This window comes from Amblyomma mixtum, chromosome 2 (genome assembly GCF_055824585.1).
Source record: "Amblyomma mixtum isolate Tamu chromosome 2, ASM5582458v1, whole genome shotgun sequence".
Lineage (NCBI taxonomy): Eukaryota > Metazoa > Arthropoda > Arachnida > Ixodida > Ixodidae > Amblyomma > Amblyomma mixtum.
The window spans coordinates 211173518-211186974 of record NC_143013.1 but is presented as its reverse complement, the minus strand read 5'-3'; the positions used below and the strand labels follow the sequence as shown (position 1 = coordinate 211186974).

The 13457-nt window shown below is 47.1% G+C and overlaps 1 long non-coding RNA gene across 4 annotated transcripts in view; it reads right to left on the bottom strand.

The window, feature by feature from the left end:
- Positions 1-13457, bottom strand: part of LOC149362450 (uncharacterized) — a 103444-nt gene that overhangs the window by 48578 nt on the left and 41409 nt on the right. The window contains exon 3 of one of the 4 annotated variants that reach the window (XR_016289002.1): positions 3616-6171. The exons of 1 other annotated variant lie outside the window; for it this stretch is intronic. This is a non-coding gene — a long non-coding RNA (uncharacterized LOC149362450). Of the gene's footprint in view, positions 1-3615; positions 6172-10352; positions 11120-13457 lie in introns of those variants that run through there. 2 more of the 4 variants (XR_016288998.1, XR_016288999.1) reach the window with 2 other exon arrangements.

Below are 13457 nucleotides of genomic sequence, written 5' to 3'. Positions count from 1 at the left end.
CCCCGATACAGTGTTGGTTGTGGATGAACGCTTCCCGAACTGTGTTCTCAAAGCGGACAAGGTGATCGGTTGTGGAACATGTCTTTTTAAACCCGCATTGATGTATATCTAAAAGTTGCCGAGACTGAAGGATGAAGGTTAGTCTGATGTTTAGAATGCTTTCGAATGATTTTGCTATGCAGCTAGTGAGTGCTATTGGCCTGTAACTGGTGGGACTAGTTGGTGGTTTGCCAGGTTTTAGGAAGGGTACTATGATGGCTTCTTTCCATGCATGGGGAATTTCTCCACTGATCCATATTTTATTGAAAAATTTTAGGAGAGCCTCTATGGCAGTCTCAGAGAGGTGAGCAAGCATGGCGTAATGTATATTGTCTGGGCCTGGTGCTGTCATTTTACCGGATGTTAGTACTGCGTTTAGTTCCTGCATTGTAATAACCTGATTGTAGTTTTCGTGTATGCATGTTCCAAAGGGAAGTTTTTGTTTTTCTACTATTGTTTTGTGCTTTTGAAATGTTTGTGTATAGTTGGATGAGCTTGAAACTGTGAAAAGATGCTCACCCAATATGTTGGCCTGTTCTTCTAATGTTGTTTGAGTACCGGGTGTTGTTAGCATTGGAAATGTGAATGGAGTAAAATTTCCAGTGAATTTCCGCACCTGCTCCCACATTTTCTTGGATGTTATTGAGCTGTTTATGGAGGATATGTACTGTTGCCATGATGCCCTTTCTGTGTTCCGTCTAATGTATCGTGCTTTGGCTCTAGCCCTTTTGAAGGTGAGCAAGTTTCCTGCAGTGGGATATCTGCGAAGGTTGCCCCAAGCCTTGTTTTGCTGCTTTTTAGCCAATGAGCATTCAGTTGACCACCAAACTTTATGTGTTTTTCGTGCAATTTCAGACGTTTGTGGGATGGCTTCTATTGCTGCAGATGTTAAGCATGTCAAAAAGTTTTCATTTATTTCTTCTATCGTAAGGGTTTCGGCATATTCTTTTTCTAGTGTGGCCTTCGTTCTGAAAAGTGCCCAATCGGCGAGGTGAATTTTCCATCGCCGTGGCTTCGTAGGGAGGATGGATGTAGCTGATGTTAGCTTTAAAACAGTAGGTAAGTGATCACTTCCCCGAGGGTCGTCTAAAACATCCCAAATAAAATCATTAAAAACCGATGGTGATGCAAACGCTAAATCTAGGCAGGTCATTTTTCCAGAGCTGGGGCAGCAGTACGTTGCTTTTCCTGTGTTCATTAAACATATGCTATTTGAAAGAATAAAATCCTCGATGAGCTGACCCCTGGAATCAGTATGCTCACTTCCCCAGAATGAGGAGTGTGCGTTAAAATCCCCAATTATGACATATGGTTCAGGCAACTGTCCCAGAAGTTCTTCTAGGTCAAGCATGGTAATTGTGTTGTGTGGTGGTATGTACACAGAACATATTGTTATTGTTTTATGGCTAATGATGTTTACTGCGACCGCTTCTAAGTTCGTCTTTAATGATACCTCTCTTGCAGGGACATCGCTTTGCGTAATGATAGCGACGCCTCCTGAGAGACGGCTAGCTTGTACTCGGTCTTTCCGGAAAATATTATATTTTTTAAAGATGTTTGTGTGCTGTGGCCCAAGGTTTGTTTCTTGCAGGCACACAGCTGTAGGTGCCATTGTTTTGAGCATATCGGTTATGTCTGTGTAGTTTCTGTGTAGACCTCTACAGTTCCATTGTATTAGATACGCCATTGTGATAAGTTGGGGATTGGGGAAAGTCACTTATTCTCAGGAGCAGTGATTCGTGGTTTCCCTTTTTTCTCTAGGGAGTCTCGCCGCCGCTGCAGCGGTGGCGAACTAGGAGTCGTATCCATCGCCACTTTCGTGGCGCCGGATTTCCGCGGAGAATCCGCGGATGCGTGTGTTTTAGATGCCAGCGGACTTTCGCTGACATCCATCTCCTCCACGGTGGACGTGGAGGATGCTTCTTGTTTGCGATGGCCCGTGGCCTTCGCATTTGTCTTTTTTGTTGGCAGCACTGAACCAGGCTCTGCTCCAGGGGCAGAGTGTCTTGGGCCAGCAGTTGCCTTCTGAGAGGGGTGGGGCGACAGGTCCAGTTCAGCAGAGCTGTTCTGGGTGTCTGTCACCGAGGATGCCGCTGCTGAAAGTGGGGCCTGAGGGCCTCCGGCGAGGATCGCGTGGTCTTCTCGCGAAAGTTTCAGCCCTGTGAACTGTGTCACCGACTTCTGTGGTGGGGACTTGGGTGTCGACACCAGGTCCACCGGATAGACCTGTGTGCCGACAGAAACTGAAGGCGGCGGCGGTCCCCGCGTCACCGCTTCAGAGTATGTCCCTTTCTGTTGGAAAGAGACGCGTTTTTTTGCCTCAAGGTAGGACAGGTTTTCTGTAGTCTTCAAAGTTATAATTTGTTTTTCTGTTTTCCAGACTGGGCACGACCTGGAGTACGCGCCATGTGCGCCATTACAGTTAATGCATTTTGGTGTGCGTTCGCATCTTTCTTCTGTATGTGCATCTTCTGCGCATGTGACACAAGTTGGTTTACCGCGACAAGCCAACATGCTATGTCCAAAGCGCTGGCACTTGAAACATCGTCTCGGGTTCGGTATGTATGGGCGGACTTTACAATGGAGGTATGCGGCGTGGATTGAGTCAGGCAGGGTTGTGGTATTGAAGGTTAAGACAATGTGTTTTGTCTTGATTTCTGCATTATTTCTCCGGATGGTTATTCGTCTGGCTGCTATAACTCCCTGTTCAGATAGTTCTTCTTCCATTTCCGCATCGGTACTCTGTAGGAGCTCATATTCAGATATGACGCCCTTTGAGTGGTTCAGGGTGCGGTGCGGGGTTACCTGTATGCTCATTTCTCCAAGATTCTGTAGTGACATCAGTTTGGTGCTCTGTTCTTTTGTGTTTATTTCTACAAGGAGGTCTCCGGTTCGTTGTTTTTTTGCTTTGTAGTCTTTGCCTACACAACTTTTTAGGGTGTTGGCGATGACAAATGCAGATAGGTTGGCTACCGGTACATTAGTGTTTGAGTGAAGCATAAAAAACTTCGCAAACGTTTCTGGCTTCTGTGGATTCAGTTTCTTCACATCGGTGCGACCCCTTTTCGGAGGCCGATCAGATTTTTTTGCAGATTTATCCATACGGCATGTATAAACTAAGGGTTCCTGACACTTTGTCGCCTCTGATTCACCCTTATACACAGAGGAAGGTCCCGGGACTCCCCGCCTGGTAGACAGACGAGGAGCCCATCGGCCGAGGATTGACCACTTCCTCGACCGCCACCGTTCAAGGTTTCTTCCCTCCACCTTTCAACCTATCGCCACGGTACAGATGACAGCTTCGGTATGGGGGCTAAGGGTCCGTGGTGGCGCCAAGCACCAACACCTCGTTACACAAGGTGCCCTTGCGGGAGGTTGAGAAGCGACTGATCAGCCTCATTCATTGTATCTCTGCACTGGCCATGTACGTTATCAATTGCTCAGCAACAACAGCTAACAGAGAGAGCTACTGAAGCGTTCAAGATCAGTGACTACAAGCGACAACTCTGGTACAAATCTCGGAGGTTGTAGTTTACACCACTATGCCACTATTATGATGCTGAGCACCCCCCTACACTGGTTCCCCAGCCCTCTTCAGGTTTGCATGAGTATTTTATCCCCTCCACATATCCATAGAGCCTGCGCACGCTGGGGAGCATGCATGTGGCTGCGATGCTGGTAGGCGGTGTTCGGAGGAGCTACTTAGGTGCAGTGGCGCATAGTTCCAATTGGTGCAGAGCTGATTTGCATTCAAAATAATGGGCTATGTATGCACATATTTGCCAGTGGAACATGGACGAACTTAGCTGCATAGTTCGAATTGTTTAGAAATTCAAATAAATTAACAAGTTTCACCGATGTTTACTTATGTTTCCTCGGGAGATGCCGTCTGCCAGCACACCAGTACACACCCAACACAAATTCATTGTGTTCGAAGAAAACTTGCTAGAGAGTATTGCTAGAGTTGTTTCAAGCCTGTAGGCAGTGCCAAGCAAACTGCAAGATCTCCACAAGAGTTCCATGTGTTTATCTTGGGCCAACCAGCCAGAGTTCGGTAAAAAGGCAGCGGGAAACGCGCTACTCTCTGCTGCGATATGACATTTTTATTGTGAGCATTCAGTGCAAGTCTGGGGAGTGCAAGTCAACAGGTAATGAATGAGTAAGGCCAGACCTTTGCCAGCCACATGCTGGGAAGCACCGGACAATTTATATTAAGTTTTCATGCTCCATATGAAGATCAAATAAAAATGTATTCAACCTCAATTGCTACACTGGTTTTTCCTTATTCTTCCAGGAAGTAATAGATAGTGAAATAAGTTTAAGAATGTAAAGTGGCAACAAGCCCTAATTTCTTCAGTTTTGCAAGCTCGTGCTGCATTCTTTCCCCTGCCCCTGCCAGGTGTGGGAAGCTGAGCAACCGAGTGTGCTGCAGGAAGAACAAGTTCACTCGGCTGGAGATTGGCGGTGCGATTCACCTGGCTTATCAGCGAAATACCTAACATAGAACTTTATGGACACGTCTTCCTGCAAAGTTGTTCATTTTGTTCAAGTGGAGCTAGGAGAGGTGGGTGTCTTGCTGTCTGGCATTTTCGAGTGTGACCACCTTGCATGGCATCCCGCTGTCACTTTTTAGGATAGCTGTATAAATACTGGGATGCGTCACATTTTCAGAGCAGTGAAGTTTCATCAAGCAACTCGATGGAAAAATATGGTCTCGTGAAAGGCTTGCAGGAACTCAAATCGCAGAATGTCCGAATTGCTTCGCTCACAACTGACCGTCACGTGGGGGTCAAAAGGTACATGCAAACAACAACGCAACAGCCTGCATTGACCACAGATTCGACACGTGGCATGCTGCAAAGAGTAAGTGATCACAGTAATGAATTGACAGCATTTTGTACCTATGAGAATTGCATTTGAAGAATGAGAATGTATTTCAGGTCTGACCTGGACGTACAAGACCGGATCCTGAAGTGTGCCTATGAGGTCGCCAGTAGGCTTGACCCGCTGGCCATCTAGTGGGGAAATGCAACCCGGCCCTCCATAACTATCCAGCCAAATAAAGGTTTCTTCTTTCTTTAGCCCTCCCTCACCCTTATTATCACACTCGGCAGTTTTAACATTCGAGCTGTATGTTGTCGGTGCACTCCACTTGGGATATTAACTCAGGAGAGGTCCTCCCGCAGCACCCTAGCAGGACAAACTTGCAGTACAACCACATACATGCACAGGAATATACGCTTCTGGTTGTTTTTGGGTTCCCTCTCGCACATGCATCTAGAACACAGTTCCACCTATATTCCGGGCAGTTTTATGTGGAAAACCGTGTTTCACATACAAACAGCTCACATCTCGGCCTATTAAAACTGCTCAGCATCGCAACACGACAGATTACCAGCATTGCCCAACTCTGCTGGTGGCTTAGCATCATGAACACATATTTTCATTGCTGTGAACACTGATGCCAGAACCTGTTGAGGCATCACTGAACTGGATCACAAGAACCCTTTACACGAAGCAGATGCTCCATGACCGACATTGTTTGGGCAATTCACTAATTTGGACAGCGTTCCGTTCATTTTCGAGCACCTCCAGAACGGTACATTCGGCGAGCGGCTCCTGTGGCTTGACCGGACACTGGGCACATTCCAGATAAATACGGAGGCACGGCAATGCTTCAACATCCTCACAGGAACAAGACTGTGCCATGTTCATGGTGCGCCTTTCTCTTCATAATATGGAGGCACGCAACGCTTCGACATCCTCACAGGAAGAAGACTGTGCCTTGTTGTTCATGGTGCGACCTTCTCCTCAGAGAACTTTAACTCAAAAATTATGTTGAAACATACGGCTGGTACTCGCCTATTTGCTCGTTCGCATAAGCAATGTCCCAGCTGAACGAAATCAAGGCTTTCAAAAAACTAGGGGGCTCTGCACGAGCGAAATTGACGGTACCGTAGGGAGTCGCTTGGCCTCCCAGTATATATTTCCAGCCTGCCTGGTTAAGACTAATCAGCATACTTTTCAACTCTTGGCTTGGGGAATGAAATGTCAGCTGTAAACTTCTAGATAAGCTTGGAAAACAAATAAATGCTCACTTTACGTAGCTCTTTTTATGGGTTTCTGGAACACCTGTGAAATACAAGAACAATCTTGAAAATGCAACAAATAAGAAAAAGAAGCAGAGTAACGCGAGGCCACGCAGCGCGTGCATCACATGAGCTGACAGCACCGTCCGTTACTTCGACTCGAACGCGGCGGCTGTCATTCTGTAACCGCCAGTGAGAGCGAAAAGACTCAATCGTGGGTGAGTAGCACTTACTGGTCCTGCACTGACTGCCACCGACAACCACGTGAAAGTAAATGCTCACTTTACGTAGCTCTTTCTATGGGTTTCTGGAACACCTGTGAAATACACAATCTTGAAAATGCAACAAATAAGAAAAAGAGTCAGAGTAGCGCGTGGCCACGCAGCGCGTGCATCACATGAGCTGACAGACAGCGTGTCATCGTTACTTCGACTCGAGCGTGGCGGCCGTCATTCTGTAACCGCCAGTGACAGCGGAAAGACTCAATTGTTGTGGGTGAGTAGCACTTACTGGTCCTGCACTGACTGCCACCGACAACCACCTGAAAACAGCGCTAACTAAATCCTATATCTCCAAAGACGCTGTTCTCGACGGGCCTCGGCGTAAGCTCTGGCCACTAGATAGGATACGGCTGCCAGCAACCGCTGATTCTTCTTGTAAAACCAGCAAATGTCATTTTTGAAGCCAGTGTAAACTGCGAACGAAAAGAACGAGTTCACTTGTGTAACTCGCACACACAGGCACGTACATATGCGCGTGCACACATATGCACACTGCCAGGTGGCCGTCAGGTTAAGACATTGACACTGCTGGCGCTCGGACTGAATGATGTTGAAGTTCGCCGGCTCCCTCCTGGTATGTCGAAGACATGACCCACCCCTTTAAGCCTGCGGACCCTGCAATGACCGAGGAGAAAAAACTCATACCTACATACTACATACCTACATAAACGTACATAAGCATGAAGACGCCAACATGCTCTCTCACGCCTGTCGAACTTGAAACCCCCGACACGGACGACGTCAGTTTCCTTGAGGCTATCCACCCTTCTGATTTATTAACCTAGCCGCATGTCGATCTGCGACCCTTCATCAATTATTAAGAAGGCCAACCAACCAGTTACCATACCTAAACGTTCTCCGAGACACCTCTCGTCGTTTTCCCTGAAACGAGGTTGTACTCTGTAAGAACCCTGGTTCCAGTTTGCGGGCTTACCTCCTCGTCGTTCCCACAACTTTTCGAGAGGAACTCTTTCTCCGTGCCATGACGAATAATATGGACATCTAACAGCACTCAGTTGGATGCATTCACGTAGAATACTCTTTTTTTCTAAACTTCGTTTAATTTTAGCAGGAACAACTTATGTGCAAGGCTTCACTTTCACCCTCACAGAGCTTGTCCAAGCACAATTATTTTTCTTTCAGCAGATTCGAATCAATAACTCCTTATAACAAACGACTGGGAACTCGTACCTTGCCGAACTGCAACTATATTTTCACGTCAGTGAAAGGTATAATGAGGGTCATGCAACAGCCGTGTTGTAAGTACCATGTCTTTGTTATGGCGTCACTTGTACCCACCTTGTTTCGGGGAATGGCAGCGTAGCAAGGAACGCCGCTTCAAGAACTGTGAAAGGACTGCGATCCAGTGTATGCGAAACGACGGTTCCACACTGCCTTAGCCAAAATGAAGCTCATCGCACTGTACAGCTGGAGGGGCGAACCTAAAAAAGGCAATGGATTCAAGTATAGGATGTTCCCAAAAGATGAACTAGGTCAGCTGTGGGAGGGGCGAACCAAAAAAAGGCAACGAATACAAGATTAAGATATTCCCAAAAGATGAACTAGGTGAGTTGTGGGTGCCTCAGCTATCTCCGCTTTTCCGCCAAAGCACCGCTCCTAAGCTACTCTGCCCAGACGCCACGGTTATGTCGCTTCTGAAGGTTGTCAGTGGTTCGACTATATCGGGGTAATTCATGCATTACAGAAGGATACGCGAGTGGAGCAGGGAGAACAAAGCTGTCCTAATTCAACCTACAAAGAAACCTAGCCGGGATTTGCAATGTGAAAAGATTATTTACCAAAGGAAGAACGGTATACTCTCTTAGGAAACTCACAAAACTAAATTACCAGCCATTATAAAGCCTAAATTACCAGACTAAATTACCAGCCATTGTGTTAATATATATACCGTACCCGGGCCATCATCCTGCGTGTCTAACTTATGCAGGGCTGCACTCACTGGTCTGGGAGGAGACGCGGACGTGGAGGCTGCTGCGCCTACGATGACTAGGGCCCGTGCCAATGCGAGAGAGCCACTGATGGTGTTTCGGCCCGATGAGTGTGGCGACCTTAAGTCTGAAGGAGGAGATTCAGCAGGTGAGCCTTTCCAGTAATCTATATTATAGAAAAAATACCAATTCACGCCAACTCTCGAAGCAACTATCATCGGCTGAATCTAAATGCTTGTGCCGACACCAGAATAAGCGAGTAATATAGCACTTATGCTCACCAATTTACAAACTTCCGGTTGGCATGTTGAGAAAAGGCTTCTACAAGCCGCTGAAACCATAAAAACATACTCTAGGCATAGTACTCTCGTTCCACTAAAAGTCCCGTCCTACTCGTGTGCAAGCTTATGAAGGAATCAAGGCGGAAAGCTGGGCTAGTTGATGCGTTGAAGGTGATAAGTGTGTCAGCATGACATCACTTGCCCTGACCAGGAAAAAAGCAATGTACCTCCGAAGCAGTTTGCCACGTTTTGATTAGTTTGTGCTCTTTTTAGCCCAGTGTGCGCATGTGCCACTGAAGTGTTTTTAAGTACCTGTTTGTTGTAGTAAATCTTCAGTTGATGTTTAGCGCTCGTCCTGTCTCCTTCTCTGTCTTTGTTCTAGTTTTACACGCTAGACTTTTAATTAATAATTATGACGGAAAAATCGATGCGATCCAACATAAGCAGCGGCGGAGGGGGAAGGGATGCATACACGTAACTGGCTCCTCATCTCCATTAGGGCCCCGGTGCTGCCTGACGTGATCGAATTATTCATTTAGTTTTTCCAAGGTGTGCAGAATTCCTGCTGCAGAAGGCTTGACTGGGACGTTCTGAGCTCGCCCCAGTCGTCTGGCAACGCAGCCTTCCTCGCCTAGGATAAGGCCTCGTCCAGCGTCGTTGAGAGCTCCTCTCAGTGTGCACCCCGCGCCATGCCCACCTGGTGATGCGTACATTTCCATCCAGCAGACAGAGTGAGAGGAGGCTCCCAGTTACTACATCAGGACTGCGGCGGAAGCCGTGCCACTCTTTAGGCAGCACCACTGCCACCGACAATGTCGAAATGTTGGCCCACGAGGTGGAATGCGCTCAATCCTTTACACAGGCTGACCTGGTACCACCGAAAGTGGAGGCGGTAGTCTCTAGGAACATCAATGCTGCTCGCCTTTCAATCATGGGAGATGCTAAAGAGGTGAAACGCGATGTTTCAGATAAGGGTGGCGAGTATACTGCCACTGCACTTACGCCGAGTGCACCGTTTATTACTCCGTACGTGTGCACTCTAAGAATGTGGAGGAGGTGCGCACAAGCATTGCTTATTGGAAGAAAGAACCAAACCTTCAGTTGAGTGTTTTCTGCTTTGTAATGATGCGTCCAATTGGATCAACAGGCGTGTTTCGCCTACTGCTGCTCGAGTAGTTGCGTCACCTCAAGCAGTTGCACCGGAAGGTGGCCAGCCAGCACTGTCAAAATGGCTGAAAGGTTCATGTGCTGCTCAGGCCCACACAAACGTGCCCAGCACACAACACAGCACCTTGGAACACACACGCTTTGTTTACATTCACAGCAGTGTTCAACTTGTTTCCCCGTATTTATGAGGTTGTCTTGAATTCGTTTTTGCTGTACACAAATTACAAGAAACTATAAGCAAGTGTTCCAGATATTATATGCATATATGACACTACACAGGTGTCTGTAAAAAGCACACCACGGCACAAGGCTTCATGCATGATGGTTCTGTTATGCTTTTCTTTATGTGCTCACAACTTCCCAAACAGCTTTATCTCTTTTGTATTACTATTGCAGAGCTTTATATGCACAGAGGCAAGCATTTGTACATGCTTAATGACAAATTGTGTGCTGTAGATAGCAGGTGATGTCACCAACGCCTGTCGTGAGCAGAGCAGTCGTGCGATCTCCTCCACACACCGGTGTGAACCTGAGCGAAGCTGCGCTGTGTGGCGCAGTGCAGAATTTTGACCAAGGCTTTCTTCACACAGGTGAGCTTTGAATTTCTTCCTTCGAGAACTACAGCTACGGAATCTATGAGCTCCTGCGACCACATCGGGAGACAAAGAGGGAGCCGGGAAAGTGCAACGTGCACCTCAAGCTCTAAGGGGACGCCCTCAAACGAGTGTTCATGCGGGGGGCTTGTCGACGATTCATGTTGCTAGTTTCAGCTAATATTAAGCTCATGACATTTTATTCCAGGGGCACATGGCTGAATTTGAAGAAGTGGATTAAAAAGAATTTTCTTTTATAGAATCCTCTGGCGGAGACTACATTTGTCCATGACATTGGAGCCAATGTGCACACATTGGTGCCGAGTCACCAGTTAAGCTTGGCATGTCAGGCCCTCCAAAGCAACCTGGAGAAAATGTATGCGAACTCATTTGCTGAGAAACAAGGTTTTATGTTGTTGATGCAGAAGTTCAGACATGTTGATACTCCTGTGGGCACAGTCTGTATTGCAGTGGCAAGAATATTTTATCGCCACTTGCAGCAATTCAGTTCTAGTTGAGTTGAGTTGGGTTTAATGGCGCATAAGCAACTAAGGCCATCATAATTCAGTTCTAGTGTATAAGTTGTGTTTTACTTACCAGTGGCATGTTGCCATCAGTGCAGTCAAAGCTTAGCGTGGGAAAGCGCTGAAGATTTGTCCTGCTTTTCTGTTGCAGACCCTGCTGCTGTTTTCTGCCTGGAAGACGGTGTCAAAACGATATCTGCAAAGATGGCGGCTACTGATAGCTTGAGCAGTCATATAAAAGAAGTTCAGGAAAAAATGAAATGCCAGCAATCAAAATTAGTAGATCTTTCGTGACAGACTATGCGTGATATTCAGCGTCTCGGGAGACACTCCACACACCAGCCCTGTAATCTAATGATTTATTGTGTGTGTGCTGTCTCATGTAGTCATTGAAGTCATTGTTGACCTCGACAAATTCTTTCTTTGAATTCTCACTTCTTAATTCATAATTATGCTCTAGCATGCCTAGCGCCATTCCAAATGTCTTGCTTTTTTCCCAGGTGTACAAGCCAGCTTCAGTGTAAAGGTGATGAGGAACGAATGGACACAAATAGAGCCTCACACAGCCAGAGCAGGTCATGCACCTCCAGATCTCATGCACACCCCTTCGGAGTTTGTTGATCTTTCAGCTGCAAGGTGTTCAACACCAGTGGAGAATTTGAATGAATCATTGCATTCACAGGTACAGCCCCATCAAACACCCTGCTGATGACACTTATGAGCCATCGAGTGATGAGTCATCCATCATTATGTCTTCATTTTCCGCACTTTCTGCTTGAACACTAACTTCACTTCTCCATTGATCTTTTTAGTGTTTTAAACAGTGTTCTCTAAGCAGTAAAAGCTCATTAAATTCAACCGGAAATTTTGCCCTCCTGGTGTTCTTTGACGTGAACTGACATCGCACAGCTATAGCCTCTGTCTCTTATCCTTGGCTGTGTTCTATGTGCAGTGCAACGAGGAAGTGATGGACGAGCTAGCCAAGTATTACGCCAGCAAAATCCACCCTGATCTGACTCAGCACCCTCGTCGGATTTGGCAATGAATTTCGAATGAACGAAAGTTCAAACTAACAAAAGTGAGCAGAAAATGTGTATACTGCAAAGAACTTCAGGCGGCACCGGCCTGTTCTTCCTTTAATGCAACAAGTCATGCAACAGCTGTGTTGCAAGTACCATGCCTTCATTGTGGCGTCACTTGCAAAAGGACTGCATCCAGTATATGCGAAACAACGCTTCCATGCTGCCTTAGCCAAAATGAAGCTCATCAAACTGCACAGCTGGAGTGGCGAGCCTAAAAAAGGCAATGGGGTTCCAGTAAAAGATGTGCCCGAAAGATGAACTAGGTGAGTTATGGGTGCCTCAACGATCTCCGCTTTTCCGCCAAAGCATCACTCCTAAGCTACTCTGCCTAGACACCATGGTTATGTCGCTTCTGAAGGTTGGCTATTGCGGCCGGGGTGGTTCATGCTTTGCACGAGACGTGAGTGGAGCAGAGAAAATGAAGCTGTCCTAATTCAACCTACGAGGAAACAGCCAGGATTTGCAATGTGAAAAGATTATTTACCAGCTCATCTCTTGATGCACTGTTGCTATGCATTTAGTCTTCTTTGCAGGACGTGTCTTTCAGGTGATTTAAGCGTCAGGAAGGAAGAACGGTATACTCTCTTAGGAAACTGACAAAACTGAAATCCATTACTACCAGCCATTGAAATATGTTAATATATATACCGTACCCGAGCCATCATCCTGTGTGTCTAACTGTAGGGCTGCAGACATGGGTCTGGGAGGCGACGGTGTGGAGACTGGTTTTAGACCGTGTGACGAGCACCTCGGACGTGAAGGCTGCTGCGCCTACGATGATTAGGGCCCGCCCTGCCAAGGCGAGAGCCACTGAGGGTTTTTCGGCCCGATGAGTGTGGCGACCTTAAGTCTGAAGAAGGAGATTCAGCAGGTGAGCCTTTGCAGTAATCACGGGGCAACTTCCATCGGCTGAAACTAAATGCTTGTCCTGACACCAGAATGGGCGAGTAATGTAGCACTTTGGCTCACCAACTTACAACAAACTTCCAGTTGGCATGTTGGGAAAAGGCTTCTACAGGCCGTTGAAGCCATTAGAACATACGCCATAGTACTCTCGTTTCACTGCAAGTCCCGCCCTACTCATGCGCAAGCTTATGAAGGAAATATCGATGCGGTCCAACATAAGCGGCGGCGGAGGGATGCATCAAGATTATTGAACATGTTTCGAAACTCGTAACAGGCTCCTCGTTTCCAACAGGCCCCCAGTGGCCTGACGTGATCCATTTATTCATTGTTTTTCCATGCTGTGCAGAATTCCAGCTGCAGAAAGCTGAGTGGGACAAGCTGAGCTAGCCCCAGTTGTCATCTGGCGACGCAGCCTTTGCCGACTGGGAGCAGGCCTCTCGACCAGTGTCGTTGAGAGCTCCTTAGTGCACCCCGAGGCATGCGCACCTGGCAACACGTACTACGTTTTCGTACAGCAGACGGAGGGGGAAGAGGCTCCCCGTTACT